General features: G+C 41.6%; 1 protein-coding gene across 1 annotated transcript in view; it reads left to right on the top strand.

Moving 5' to 3' along the window:
- FGFRL1 (fibroblast growth factor receptor like 1) overlaps nt 1–15,453 on the top strand; it is a gene marked incomplete at its 3' end in the record, with an annotated part of 160,927 nt that overhangs the window by 97,257 nt on the left and 48,217 nt on the right. The gene's annotated exons all lie outside the window — the stretch shown is intronic.

Raw genomic sequence — 15,453 nt, 5'->3', positions numbered from 1 at the left:
CCACCATGCTTGACTGTAGGGATGGTATTCTTGGGGTCGTATGCAGTGCCATCCAGTCTCCAAACGTCACGTGTGTGGTTGGCACCAAAGATCTCGATCTTGGTCTCATCAGACCAGAGAACCTTGAATCAGTCTGTCTCAGAGTCCTCCAAGTGATCATGAGCAAACTGTAGACGTGCCTTGACATGACGCTTTGAAAGTAAAGGTACCTTACGGGCTCGTCTGGAACGGAGACCATTGCGGTGGAGTACGTTACTTATGGTATTGACTGAAACCAATGTCCCCACTGCCATGAGATCTTCCCGGAGCTCCTTCCTTGTTGTCCTTGGGTTAGCCTTGACTCTTCGGACAAGCCTGGCCTCGACACGGGAGGAAACTTTCAAAGGCTGTCCAGGCCGTGGAAGGCTAACAGTAGTTCCATAAGCCTTCCACTTCCGGATGATGCTCCCAACAGTGGAGACAGGTAGGCCCAACTCCTTGGAAAGGGTTTTGTACCCCTTGCCAACCTTGTGACCCTCCACGATCTTGTCTCTGATGGCCTTGGAATGCTCCTTTGTCTTTCCCATGTTGACCATGTATGAGTGCTGTTCACAAGTTTGGGGAGGGTCTTAAATAGTCAGAAAAGGCTGGAAAAAGAGATAATTAATCCAAACATGTGAAGCTCATTGTTCTTTGTGCCCGAAATACTTCTTAATACTTTAGGGGAACCAAACAGAATTCTGGTGGTTTGAGGGGTTGAATAATAAATGACCCTCTGAATAAACTTTTCACAATTTAAAAAAAAATTAAACAAAGAAATAACATTCTTTTTTGCTGCAGTGCATTTCACACTTCCAGGCTGATCTACAGTCCAAGTGTCACAATGCCAAGTTAATTCTGAATGTGTAAACCTGCTAAATCTGCAGGGGGTTGAATACTACTTGTAGGCACTGTAGAATGTATGTAAAGAATTCACTACCTTTGTAAATTCATTGCCATCCAGAGCTGCATTTATAATTCTTCAGCCTTCGGTGCTGAAATCTTTCAGCATTCCGGGGAGATTTGTGTCTTTTTAGAGCTTTCTCTAGGAAGGGGAATAATACCCGGCGATTAGATATAATCTGGTATTGTACATTATGATGGATGTAGGTGGAAATCCTTTGACTCTTTCAATGTTGGTGACTCAACCATTATCATCGGCGCCATGTTCAGTGAATAATACTGCAGAGTTGGTCTTGATGACTATTTCCCCTAAATAAGTAATATTTGGCTACTGTTTTGAGCAGCTGCATCATTGAGGGAATTGGAGAGGTGATTCGGTGAAATCAAGGTCATCTTCTCAGTATCTGCTCCGAGGAGAAGCTTGGTAAAGAAGGCTATAACTTGTGGTTTGTGTACTTGGCAGAATCCTGCATGACGCTAGAAAAAGCTTGACATTTCACTGAATTATTCTTCGGTTAATACTCAGATGAAGACAGCGCTGTTCTTGGAATTATAGGATTTTTTTTCATTGTAAAATTGACTTTTTTTTTCATAATTTTTGTTTACTTTTTTAAACGTTTTTTTCGGCCTGTGTGGTTTACTTTTTGGGAATAAAATTATTTTGTGAAAAGTTGTCATTTTAAGGTTTCATACTGATGAAGATGTTTCTTGTGTACACTTCTGTGTGGCCTTACTGTGCCGCCATTTTCCTCCCATTTTATCCAGAGTTGGGTTTCTGTTGAATCGGACCCCGGATTATGGTTCTTTCCCCACAAAGTTGGGGTTGGCCATAAGTGGATGAGGTATTTGTCTGAGGCTTCATAGTCTCAAGAGACAACAGCAGAGGTTGAGAAGCTGAGTATTGGGGCAGTGTCTTCGGGCCCATTTAAAATGGCACTCTTAGCATCTTCCTCTATCAACTCAACTGAGAGATAATTTTAAGGTAGTAGAGTAAAAGTCATCAGCAGTGGACTGAGTGGTTGGGAAGACTGGCCCATAGTACCGAATTCCCCCATCTCCATTAAGAGGCACTTGGACAAATGGTCAGTCAACCACTGCTGGTTCTTGTACATAAACCTTCTAAGTGCCTCCTAATGGAAATGGAGGAAGTAGACAAGGTGCTATGGGCCAGTATTCCCAACTGACCAGTTCACTAGTGATTACTTTTACACCTCTACCTCCAAATAACCACTTAATTGAGTTGGGGGAGGAGTGGTTCAATAAGATGCTTAGAGTGCCATTTTAAATGGGCCATAATACACTGCCCCAATGCTCAGCTGATCAGTTCACCTCTGCCGTTGTCTCATGTACATTTATTTCCTAAGGTTGGATGAGTTGCTTGAAAGGCCATGAGTCTCCTGGCCATGGGACCTCAGTCACTAGCTTAATAGACAGTCAGTCCACCACTGTTGGTTCTTGTACATAAACCTTCTATTAGTCTAGTGACTGAGGTTCCATGGCCAAGAGAGACCCGTGGGCCTTCAAGCAACTAATATCCTTAGGAAATAAATGTAGAGGAGACCTAATACTCTCAAGAGACAGCGGCAGATGTGGATTGTCCAGTTGAGTGTTATTGGAAGCATCTAAGGTCCCATTTGTAAGTGGAACCCCTGAAATCTTAAAGACCTCTTCACCTCCATGGGAGGTTTATGTACAAGTTCTACTAATGGTGGACTGAAAAGTTTTCTATTGGGTTAGTGCCTGAGGTCTTGTCTAAAGAGGCCCATGAGCCTTCACCCAACTCATCCATTCTTACTAAATAAATGCTCATGAGATGTAATACTCTCAAGAGACAATGGTGGATGTGCCTGTTTCACATTTGGGATATTGTATGAGATCTCATGTCCAGAATGGTCCATAGCATCTTACTATATTCCCCCAACTCCTTTAAGAGACCCTTAGGAGGTTTATGTACATGAGCCATCAGTGGTGGACCAACCAGTTGGCATTAGGATAGCTCCTAACCCAACATGGCCTTTTACTCTACCCCTCCATGCTTGGTATTAGGTCTCATGTGTATATTTATCCATACTACCTAAAGACAACAAGAATGGTGGATTGCATTAGGTAGCAATAAAGGTCTCATGGCCAATGGGGTGCCTATGACATCTTATGGAACCCCTTCACTTACATTAAGAGTTTCTTGGGACTTATATGTTTAAGAACCAGCAGTGGCAAAATGACTAATTGGACATTAGGTTAGTGCCTTAGTTCCCATGGTTAAGAGGCGCATATGGACCTTTACCCAGCAAGTCTAGTTTTAGGATGTATGTGTACATGAGACTTAGTAATCTCAAGAGACTACAGCACAGATTAATTAGACCGTTGGGAATTGGGGTTAGTACCGGAGTGCGTGAGATTATCCAACTTCTCCATTCTTAGGATGTGTCTGTACATTAGAGCTAATGATACAACATCAGATATGAATTGCACAATAGGGCGTTAGGGGTAACGTTTGAGGTCCCATTCCAAAGAGGGGCCCATGGCATCTTATCAAACCACCCCCTACACATATCTCCATTGAGATACTTAAGAAGTATATATACTAGAACCACCAGTGGTGAATTGACCAATTGGGGAGTGAACCGGCCACCTGAGCGCTCATGACCAAGAGGGTACTGTAGACCTTTACCCCACTCCTCCTTACTTCCATCTTTTTGTATCCTATCTATGTTTGTGGGTCCATGATCATAATTTGGCCGCAGACCAATCTTGGTCCATCCTATTATTTTCCTCACCCGTCATCACTCAAGACTGTGAATCTTATGGCTGTAACCACACGTTAAATAAAATATACCCTATAATAATGTGAGTAATTTTTACACCCTCGGGGGCCCTTCAGTACAGATTGTCTTGTCATTTTGACCCGAGATAACCATTGCTAAGCCTAGAATTTCAGGCATGGCTGTCAATCTGTACGAGGGTGTAGAAATGTAGATAATTCTAGGTTCTACGATCTCGCACTGGGTTATTAGGAAATGCTTACAGGCCTGACTAATGGAATTTGTGGTTGACATAATGCCGCGGCCGGTACAGTAATTACCTTCTGCGAGCTTGACTCCGATTGGCCGCTGTGCGTTTCCTCGCATGTATTCTCCCCGGGCTAGTAAATAAAATGTCTTCCAGATTCAATTAGACTCCAGGACACTATTTCTAGTTTATCAGTATCCAAAACATGTTCTTCTAATGCGGGAAATGACTTCCCCTTTTAATGTTTTCAGATGTTTTTGAAAAGTCATAAAAATTTAAAGTTCTTCTTTTCGCCCACATAAGGCATCCATGCTTTCTCCAGATGCCGGGGCTTAGTGCACGGTGGATATAGGATAAGCTGGAAGGATTATGTATATATGCATGGAAATGAATAAACATCCACTTTTCAGCTTCCAAAAATGTCCTTTGCGGAGATTTCTCAGCTAAGCCGCCTATGTGTACTGTATTTTGTACAAATAAATGTCAAGAGATGGGAATAATCCGGCCTTACAATGTCTGCAGATGTGCAACTTATCAGGCTACAGTCATCAGTTCAGAGAAGGTGCAAAAAAAAAGTCAGTAGTTTGCGGATTGAAAAGAATGGATATCACTTATCTTCCAAAAAGTTTTATTTTTAATTTAATGAAAATGGATACTGTGAAATTTCATTAATCCTGCACCTGGTTTTCCTGGAATTCTCAATCTGATATAGGTTAAAAAATGCCAAAAATAATCCGTTGTCCTCCTATGGGTGGGTGAGATGTTCACTTGATCCCGTGAGCCTTTGGCTTAATTATCATCATTAATATTAATAAAGCCTGATTTACAGTCTGGTGTCAATGTAATTGTATTATTCATTGCCATACTTGCAAAGACATGGTTAAAAAAAAATCCTATTGATACAGTAAGGAAATCTGCCAAATTAATCAATAACGAGTCCTTTATCAATTGCTGTAATTCTTAAAAGGGTTATCTGATACCGGGACAATCCCTTATTAAAATAAGAAAAATAACCGATACTCCACTTTTCCAGCAATGGGACTTGGTGCCACTTTTCTAGCGATGAGACTTGGCGTCACTTTTCCAGCAATGAGTCTTGGCGCCACTTTTCCAGCGATGAGACTTGGTGCCATTTTTCCAGCGATGAGACTTGGTGCCATTTTTCCAGCGATGGGACTTGGTGTCACTTTTCCAGCGATGGGACTTGGTGTCACTTTTCCAGCGATGAGACTTGGCGTCACTTTTCCAGCGATGAGTCTTGGCGCCACTTTTCCAGCGATGAGACCTGGTGTCACTTTTCCAGCGATGAGACTTGGTGTCACTTTTCCAGCGATGAGACTTGGTGCCACTTTTCCAGCGGTGAGACTTGGTGCCACTTTTCCAGCGGTGAGACTTGGTGCCACTTTTCCAGCGGTGAGACTTGGTGCCACTTTTCCAGCGGTGAGACTTGGTGCCACTTTTCCAGCGATGAGACTTGGCTCCACTTTTCCAGCGAGAGACCTGGCGCTGACACCCCTGGAACGGCGCCTGTGCAGGCACTTATTCTAAAAAGAGGTTGTCCAGGTAGTGTTCAGCCCTATTAATCTTATGATAATTGGGAATGTCTGCAAGATTTTTTAACCATTCCGAGGGAATCCCTATAGATGCGCCATATCTATTTTACGGGTGGGAGTTCTTGCTTTTGCTGCCTTTTACTCCCTAGGGGTATCTGCACTTGGTGTCTCTAAGATGCCACTGCCCAGGTTTTTCTAGACCAGGTCACTTTTGGAAAGAGCCCGCTGTCTATTTCCTGAAGCAGTTTCGCCGGACGCTCCGTTGTTGACCTCTTTTTGCTACAATTTTGACTATAACTAGCATTGAAAAACATGCTGCTTCTGTTACCCACTTCAAGGTTTCCAAACCCTGAGTAGTAACAAAAACAGAACACATTAGCACAGCAGTGTCGTTTTTACATTGCTGTGCATTATGTTAATTTTTTTGCTCAGGGCTTTGGTCGCTTTTTCAGGTGGAATCCCCCTGAAAAAGATTGTGTGCACATACTCTAAAAATATGCTAAGGAACCTCACATTTTACTTGACACCATTTAAGAAATACTTTTTGTTTCTATGTGCAGCCAAAATCCTTTTGTTCTTTCTTGAACTTCTTGGCCACGTTTCATTGCCAGAATTCTGGCATAAAATTGTTTTGAAATGTCAATTTTTTGCTTCCAACTTCCACAACTTTTTGAAATGTGTGGAAGCTTAGCGAGGAGGTGCAAGTTCAAACCATGCTGATAAATGTATCATCATTTACTCCTAAAAGGTAGCGTAAATTACGACAGAAATATACTTCGGTTCCTGCATTTCTTATATGGCAGCTAAAAGGGGCGCACGATTCTTAAAGAATTTGGTGCATCTTGCTCCAGCGCTCCTTTCTTCAGGCATGGAAAAGTGAATTGAATTGAGGCTTACGTTTGAGTGCAAAACAATCCACTATCCACAAGTACAATTTCTTTAATCTGAAGACCAGTAATCGACAAAAGTTTTGCAATTCTGCAGTTTTTTTGAAAATAGAATGTACCAGAAGCTCTTAGTATTTAAGTGAACTTGAAACAGACAGTCACGCGCAATGGATTCATGCTCTATCGATGTTTCATCATCCTCATTTATGACCAAACCCAACACTTTTGATTTTGAAGTCTTCTGTAATTGTCTATTCTGCACTCAACATCCCTAATATCCACCACAGACCTTCTCTTCATGTTCCATCCAAGTGTCAGGGCCGTGTTCTCTGTTGCGCCATTCAGATATCTTCCTCAGTGTCTTTCTGTGCCTTTGAAGTCAGGAAGATGGGCGAGTTTAGACCCTCTGATTTCACTGAAAGGATTTATATAGACACTGAATTGATTCTACTCCGAATTCGTCAGAGAACACGCTTTTGACAAATTCACAGATTTGAAGACCACCCCCCCCCATACACATTAGACTAAAATCGGCCATATCCGGCAATATTGGTAGGAGCGGCCAATAATAGTCTTATGTGCATGGAGATCCAGCAAAGAAAAAATGCGGCACTCACCAGATTGCTGTGTAACCAAAGTCCTTTATTTTATCATATTCAGTCAGGACAGCGGTTTTTCGGGCAGGTGTGTGGAGGTATGCGGGCAACAAAGACGGACGACGGCCGTTTCGAGTCAAAGACTCTTCCACGGGTCCAAACAACTAAATGAGAAGCACCTGAGTGCCGTTCTCTCTCAATCTCACATTTGCTAATGCGCATGGAGGTCTCACTCTCTTCGATATCACTTGCTGGATTTCAGTGGTCGATCCTTTTGTTATCCCTGGTAATAAGCCGCTGCCAGCAGAATCTGGCTGTTGCTCTCTCTTAGAGAACACGGGAGCGCTCAGAGGAGTCGAGCATTTCTGTATATGAGGAGGTCGAGACTGACAGTAAATCATTCCTCCATCAGCTTTCTGATGTAGGGGGGGGGGGCTTAAAGAAATTGTACCAAGTTTGGAAGATGGCCTTTAACCATGAGATAGGAAAAAATGTTGCTATTTTTTGGGGGGGGTCTGACTTCTGGAACCCCCACTGATTCTAAGAACCGAGAGTTCAATGGCGTGGTGGTCTATCATGCTCACCTTTGATCCATTCCTTCTTAATTTGACCTTCACAAATAGCCGTTCACCTGGTGTTCTGCATTCCAATTGAAAGTGAGTGGTGTGGAATGATTGACCGCCAATCCATTCAACTCCTAGTTCTTGGGATCCGTGAGTTTCCCAGTGGTCGGACCTCCTAGCCATCGGGAAGTTATAACTTGCACACTTGGAACAACCCCTTTAAGAGCTTCAAAATTTGCATTCTAAGCAAGACTTAGAAGAATGTACCTCACAACCTTTCAAGTCCGTTCACTTCCATACCCAATTGTTATATTGCGGTGTTATATTTGGTGATACAACTGCATATTGTGCCAACCCATCGTCCCACGCTGGTGGTGGTGAACGCTTCTTGTGGTTCTCTTATTGTTTCTTGGAGTGCCAACGAGTGAATAAAATTCCACCAATTAAATCAACTTTGATAATGCATCCTACAGATGCCCAAATGTGAAAAAATTCATGGTCAAAAACTTCAAAAATGTTAATTAATTTATTAAAAAGTTTATACAAATATGTCAAGAAAATCTTTTGTCTCAAAGAGCTTGGGACTCGGTGACTGCTGTGACCTCTTGGTATGTTTTCTTTTGAGTCCTTTTGCAGTATATTATATTTTTGTAGAAATTTTATGAATGGCATATTCTTTTTCTGTTCCCTTTATAGCCCTTAAGGAATCCTTGTGGAGGCCATGGCGCACACACAAAAGTGCCTTATGAAGTTGTCTAGTCAGACTCGCGTCTCCATGCTCTTGTTTTCCTTGGTACTGTCGAAAGCAAATTTTTGATGGTTTGTTGCATCTGTAAACTTCTTCCCAGACAAAGAGCAGCTGAACGCCTTTACCTTGGGTTTTTGTCAGATTTTTTTTTTTTTTCCCTTGCTTATATTCTCCCAGTATGTAGATATTTACTAATTAAATGAAGAAATGGGAGAGCCAAGAACAATGCGTGTAGTCTTTTAACCAGTAGTCGAGTTAAACAGGCTTTGTGGCTTACCACAAGATTTGGAATGACAATTACTACACCAGAACAAAAATTCAGCGGAAGGAATCCTTCTCTAAACAAATGACTATTGAGATTCAGTAAAAAAAAACAAAAAATTACGAAAGTTCAGTTTTACGAAAGGACCAAAATTAAAAATTATAAAGAAATTCTGGAAAAAATAATAAGCAGCTTGGGTTGAAATGAATAGTGAAATGAAAAGCACTGTCCATTGTCTCCTTGAACTGACAAATTTCATTTCCCTTAGGGATTTAGAGGAAGCCAATGTGTTTTCCATTAATTTGTATGTTCCGGGTTAAACCAATTGTGTAAACAGAAGTATCCACGCAGTAATAACTTATTGAAATAAATGTTCTCCACTTGGGTTGGAAAAATAGACAGAATAATTGGAATAACAGGAGGTGTCTTTAGTGTAATCAGTAAGTAAAATGTACCCATTCATAGCGATGAGTTGGGTTTCATCCTTGATGTGATTTGGTGGGCCTTCAGATGTTCTTCAGTGTGTCGGCACATGCATGGTCTCAACAGGGGTAGCGGTAATAGGAGTTCATGGTAATTTTTGTAGACTGATATATTGGTATGGCTCATAAAATTGTTGCCACCTTGATTCTAAAGGGAACCTGTCATCAGATTTATGTTGCCTGATTTGAGACGTTTGAATCAGACACCGGCTTTGGACAGTATGGAAACTTTGGAAATCTGGCTCGGAGACCATGTGTCTCTACTGACTAGTCCGTGGCAGCTCTCCAGCAACTTCTCCCCACCTTGTTCCAGTTGAGTCTCATGTCTCCCCCCCCCCCCCCCCCCCCCATGTGAGAGGCTGAGACCTGTCAGTCAATAGAAGCAGATCAATGAGAGACCTACCAGTCAAAGGGAGCAGGTCGGTGAGAGACCTACCAGTCAGAGGGAGCAAGTCGGGTAGAGACTTGTAAGTCAAAAGGAGCATATGGAGGAAACATCTGTTACTCAAAAGGATCAGGTCGAGGAGAGACCTGTCAGTTATTGGGAGCAAGCCAGGGCGAGACCTGTCAGTCAAAGAGAGCAGGTCAGGGCGAAACATGTCAGTGAAATGGAGCAGGTTGAAGAGAGACCTGTTAGTCATGGAACACAGGTCAGGGAGAGACCTGTCAGTCAATGGAAGCATATCGGGGCAAGACCTGTCAGTCAAGGAGAGCAGGTGGGGGAGAGACTTGTCAGTCAAGGGAATTGGGTCAGTGAAAGACCTGTCAGTCAAATGGAGCAGGTCAGTGAAAGACTTGTTAGTCAAGGTGAGCAGGTCATGGACAGACCTAGCACTAAAATTGGATTCTTGGTAGGAATTTTCCATAAGGATACTTATGATCATACGTTTTTTATTACATATTTGTCAGAATTTATAACTGGCTACTTTTTTATATCTTTAGTGCTGACCTGAATGTTGATTCCTGGCCGGTATGGATATCTGATTGAGAAAATGGCTGATTGACTTGTAACATAAGTCAATCGCCAGATTCCCCTTTCAAGAAGGTTTTATGACCTTTGAATAATTGAATGTGCCATGGCGTCTATGATCTTGCTATCTCTTGACCTTAAAGATAGGCCTCATCATCCAATTCTTTGTTCAAAACCATTAGAGGCCTAACATTGCCCATACTTTCCAGCTGCTAACTATTCCGGATTTCATTGATGCCATGTGTTGACTGGTTCTTGCATTTTGTTCTTCTTTTTCTGATGGCAATGAGAAGATCAAAGATCGGTCAGATGTTTTACGTTGTCTTATCTTTTACGGGTCTTCAGCCTCTGGGGTTTGTACTCTTTAATCAAAGCCATCAAGGTACATGCTCCGTCACCTTTTGGTGGTATGGTAGGTTCATATGCTTTAAGATCTGGGACAGTTGGAGACTCATTTAACAAGTGGCCAGTGTGACCTGGTAGACTTTAAAATCAACCATAAAATGTTTAAAAAAAAAAAAAAAAATAGGGCTTTAAAAAAACTAAAGATGGTGAGAAGATATAGTGAATGCCATCAAGCATGATATGACTTGACTTGATTCATGGGAATCGACACTTGCTCTTTCTAAGAGAAGTTGAGTAAGAGAACTGTTGAGTTCCATAGGTAAGGCACAACTAGCATTTCACAGAATTGTATTGGATAAAAGGTGCCACCAACCGGTCTGGTCACTTTTATGCTCCATTGTGTGGTGGCCTTTGCTCAATCCCCGTCTTAAAAGGACCTGTCACCAGATGATTAGTGGTCAGTTTTTTGCGCTTATTTTTTTTCTTTTTGCTCCCCTGATTATTTTGTGTTTTGTTGTTTTAATGATCGTCATATGGTTCCAGAGAGAGAATCCTTTTAATTTCCTGCAAATTTGTTTGTAGGTGTGGCTCTTAGGATAATTATGCAGAGCAGCCTAAAGACACGCCCCAGAGGAACCTGTAAGCAATGTCCTCTTTAGTAAAGGCCATAAAAATTGGCACTAGATGAAAAGTCCCATATCTCTGTATGACCAATATTAAAAAAAAAAAAAAAAAAGAATGGAAAACTCAGGAGGGAAGCGAGAATAAAATAAGTGCAAAACTGGCCACTTTTGACTTGGTGACAGCTCCATTTTGAGGGTATGACCATCTCAAATCAAATACAGGATGAAGACCATACTTTTAAAAAGTTTATTGCACAATTACTAGGCCTCATTTGTGAGGCCTCTGTGCCTCTTCTCTTTGGTTTGGTCTACGAGATGTCCCTTTTCATAGAATGCAGCAGGTGCTCTTTAAGAAACATATTACTACTTTTTTTTAACTAAGAAATTATATTTTTGCTGAATTTCACATTATTGGACCTCATCCACGAGATTTATTATATTTTGCTACAGTGAAAAAAAAAAATTTTTGGCAGATAGCTTGCTAATTTATTTAACTTCACGTTTCCCAATTCCGGATGAAACGAAGAAAAAAAAAAAACTGTATTATATAAAATGTCCCTTTTGAATAAAATCTTTGTTCCCCAATGTGGATTTTTCATATGTACACAAGGCTTCATGAAGAGCCATTTCAGAATTTGAATTGGGGGCTGAAAGAATTTTTCTGGCAAAACACTTGGAAAAGAAGACTCGAGACTTGAAGTCCTGAGAGTTCTGAAAAACTAGACTCTGCTTTCAATGAGGGCCTGCTAAAGACATTAAGTTCCCTGCAAACATCCATCTATCAGCGGTAAAGCATTTGTAAAAGGCCTACTTTGTTCTGAACTCGCTGGCCCACTGATTATTCACAGTGCCTTTATTGTGGAAATTGGTTGATGACCCTTTAGCCTCAGTAATGATGACAGATTTATGTATTTTAACACCCAGGGTTGATGTGCTTTTTAACTGCGGCCAACCGGTGCCACTGCTGCCAATATCTATTTTTATGGTTGGTTTCTTTTTAAGGTACCCTGTGTATCTGAGGAACAAACATGAATTGGTTCAGCAAAAGAAGCAAAAATAGTCGTATAGGGCCATAATGTCCCACCAGTTCTAGGCTACACGTATTTGTCCATAGTTGTGAGGTCTACCAGTAGCTGAAGCTTCATGACTGTGGTGTGCTGCTACTGCCAATATTTATTTTTATGGTTGGTCTCTCGAAGAACAAGAATGGTCATATAGGGCCATGATGACCCATCAGTTCTAGGTTACACATTACTCCATGTTGTCCATAGCTGTAAAGTCTACGTACTGGTAGCTGATGCCAGTGTGTAGCACAAGGCTAAAGCTAGAGGGCTACACGGCATGTTGTGCCATTGCTGGCAATTTCTATTTTTATTGTTGGACTATTAAGGTACCCAATATGTCCGAGGCATAAAAATGAATCGGTTTAGCAAGATTAATCATATAGGGCCATGTTTACCCATCGGTTAATATCATTAGGCCAAATTGTCCATAGCTGTAAGGTCTACAAGTATGTGAAGTCGAGATGTAAATCTAGGCTAAAAATAGTGGGCTACACGGTATGGCTGTGTGCCACTGCTACCAATATTTATTTTTATGGTAGGTCTTTTGTTAAGATAGCTTGTGTGTCTGAGGAACAAGAATAGTCCTTTGACCCATCAGTTCTAGGCTATTCATTGTTATACCCTGTTGTCCATACAGTAGCTGTCCGGTCTACGAGTAGCTGATGTCAACTTATAGTTCTAGACTAATGCTAGGGCTACGCGGCATGGTGATGTTCCACAGCTGCCAATATGGTTTTTTATGGTTTCAAGGTAGTCTATGTATCAGAGGATCAAAGAATTGCCATGTCGGGCCGTGTACGGGATTTCAAGGTACTCTATGTATCAGAGGATCAAAGCCATATCCGGGCCGTGCATGTGCATCGGTTCTAGGAAAAATATTGTTATCTGTAAAAGCTACAGGTAGTTGATGTCAAAACATAGAGCTAGGCTAAAGCTAGAGGGCTACACTACATTGTGGTGTGCCACTAATACCAATATTTTTTATGATTAGTTTCTTTTAAGGTACCTTGTGTGACTGAGGAACTAAAATAATCCTATACATCCATGATGACCCATCAGCTCTTATGCCATGTTGTCCATAGCTTTAAGGTTCACAGGTCGCTAATGCCAACATGTAGATCTAGGCTATAGATAATGGGCTACAAGGCATGGTGCTACCAATCTCCATTTGTCTGGTTTGTCTCTATTAAGATGCACCAGCCAAAGGGTCTTTAAGTCATATCTGGTCTTTTATCAGGCTTTATGTATTGGTGGTGTGCCATTGCCTCTCCTACCAGTGTCTTGGCTATAAGGTCTACAAGAAGCTAATGTCCGTGAGTAAATCTACGCTAAATATAAAACGTTATGGCATAGTTGGTGACCTGTTAACACTGCTGCCAATGTCTATATGGTGCAATTTTGGCACGTAGAGTTCTCATTGTCGGTGTTATGCTCCTTCTTAAAACCAGGGCTACGGTACCCCAAGACCTGTCTTGTTCTTCAACTTACCCAAGACAAGATATTGCATGCAAATTGAAGATACAAATTCCTTGATAATTCTAGTACCATACCAAGGTTATGACCAGTGTTGAGATGTGATGTCCCCATGGGGTGAGGTGGCATTTTGATTGGTAGCCCAAAGTCATTGGTGCACCACGATGGAGAAGGTCTCATTTGTAACATCTGACATCGGATTTAGAAAGAATTTGGTCAGCATGGCAATGTATATTGATTACCCAGCTAAGACAACCCTATCTGACTTGTAGGGCCTCCTCATCTAATCGGAGAGTGGTCTTATGTGTAATCCTCACCTTCTGGTTGGATGCAATACTGATCTTCGCTTACCGTTTCCATCCATTAATACATAATGGATGGAAACGGTCCGCTTCATGCCAGGTCTCTAGCACCTCATTTCTATTAATCATATTTTTTTTACATTTTTCGGTTTGTCCATAAAAACAAGGAAATGTAATTAAATAGGCAGCATAATGAAACAAGCACAGGGACGTCCGCTTCTCAAAACCTCACAATAAACGGACTAACGCAAAAGAAAACCTGGCAGTAAAGGAGCAAAAAAAAAAAGTCCCTCTCCGCAGCCCCATTCCCATTCTGGCCAGTCCGGCATGCAGCCTTTATGATTTGCGAATTGCTCAGTTCTGCTTAATAGGGGAAGGAAAAAATGTAGACATGTATATTTTAAATTTAGGGCTTTCTTCCTCCAGGGGCTTACTATCCACGCTGAATTCCAGATGTCAGTGAAGGAACACAATTTTCGTGAGCCCATCAGCTACGACAAGGCTGATTTTTATCTGAATGAAGCCTTAATATTTTTATAAAATATGAATGTCCCTCCAGACCCAAAATCCTTCAACTATAAAGGTCAAGTAGGGTCCATCACTAATGAAAAACAGCCTTAGGGCTCATTCAGACATCGAGAAAATGGTCAGTGATTTTGATCACACTTTGGTCTGAGTTTTCATCATGAAAAAAAAAAAAGGAAAACGTTTCTCGACCTTCCATGAAAAACGGACAGTAACAAATCAAGCCAGACATGTCACTAGAAGCAAAGATCAGCAAGCTACGACTTGCCTATTTTGGACACGTCATAGGAAGAGAGCAATCACTGAAGAAGGACATCATGGTCAGAAAAATAGAAGAAACAAGGCGAAGAAGAGGACCTGATGGGCTGATACTATCAAGATAACGATGGAGAAGACCCTGGTGGATCTAGCTAGGCTTGCACAAGATCGATCCTCCTTCAGAGCGTTCATCCATCAAGTCTCCATGGCTCGAAATCGAGCTGAAGGCCATAAATAAAAATAAACATAGTTCGATAGTTGAATTTTTTTTTTTTTTCACGGACCTATAGGCTTGCATTGTTGATTTTGACCAATAGTGGATATGTTTCCAGAATTTTGGGCTGACCTTTCGGTCCACAGAAGAAAAGGATCGGACTTGTGAACGGTCCCATGGAATGTTACTAGGTGAAGGGTTCTATCTGGGGAAATTTATAGAACTCGGACATGAAAAATGGACGTCTGGACTGAGCGGCGTGCTTTGCCCGATTATTAGACTTTCTAATATCGCACGTCAAGGATTTCACTGACTAAGATGGGTGACAACTGGTATGACCACAGCTATACCGGTATCCTGGAAGGTAAATCATGGCATCGATACCGCAGTATAGCAGCAGGCTATGTATATCCAGACCACCAGAACCCAGAGAGACAAGCAGCATAGAATTACTCTGTCTGTCTACCGCACAGAAATCCCAGGAATCTCGCAGAAGAGTGAGATGGCGCCTCGTGACTCTGTAACATAATTCCAATATTTGTGCCCTGTGCTCTGTTATTACACAACTGTTTGCTACGGGCAGACATTTTTTTTCTACTGTACTCTGAGGCTGTTCTTTACGTGTTTCTTCGATGGAGAGCATGACTAACTCCGTGGA

The sequence above is a fragment of the Dendrobates tinctorius genome, unplaced genomic scaffold (assembly GCF_039654945.1).
Source record: "Dendrobates tinctorius isolate UK_male_01 unplaced genomic scaffold, ASM3965494v1 ptg000334l, whole genome shotgun sequence".
NCBI lineage: Eukaryota > Metazoa > Chordata > Amphibia > Anura > Dendrobatidae > Dendrobates > Dendrobates tinctorius.
The sequence above is the reverse complement of the archived record's forward strand: the minus strand, read 5'-3'. Positions and strand labels throughout refer to the sequence as shown.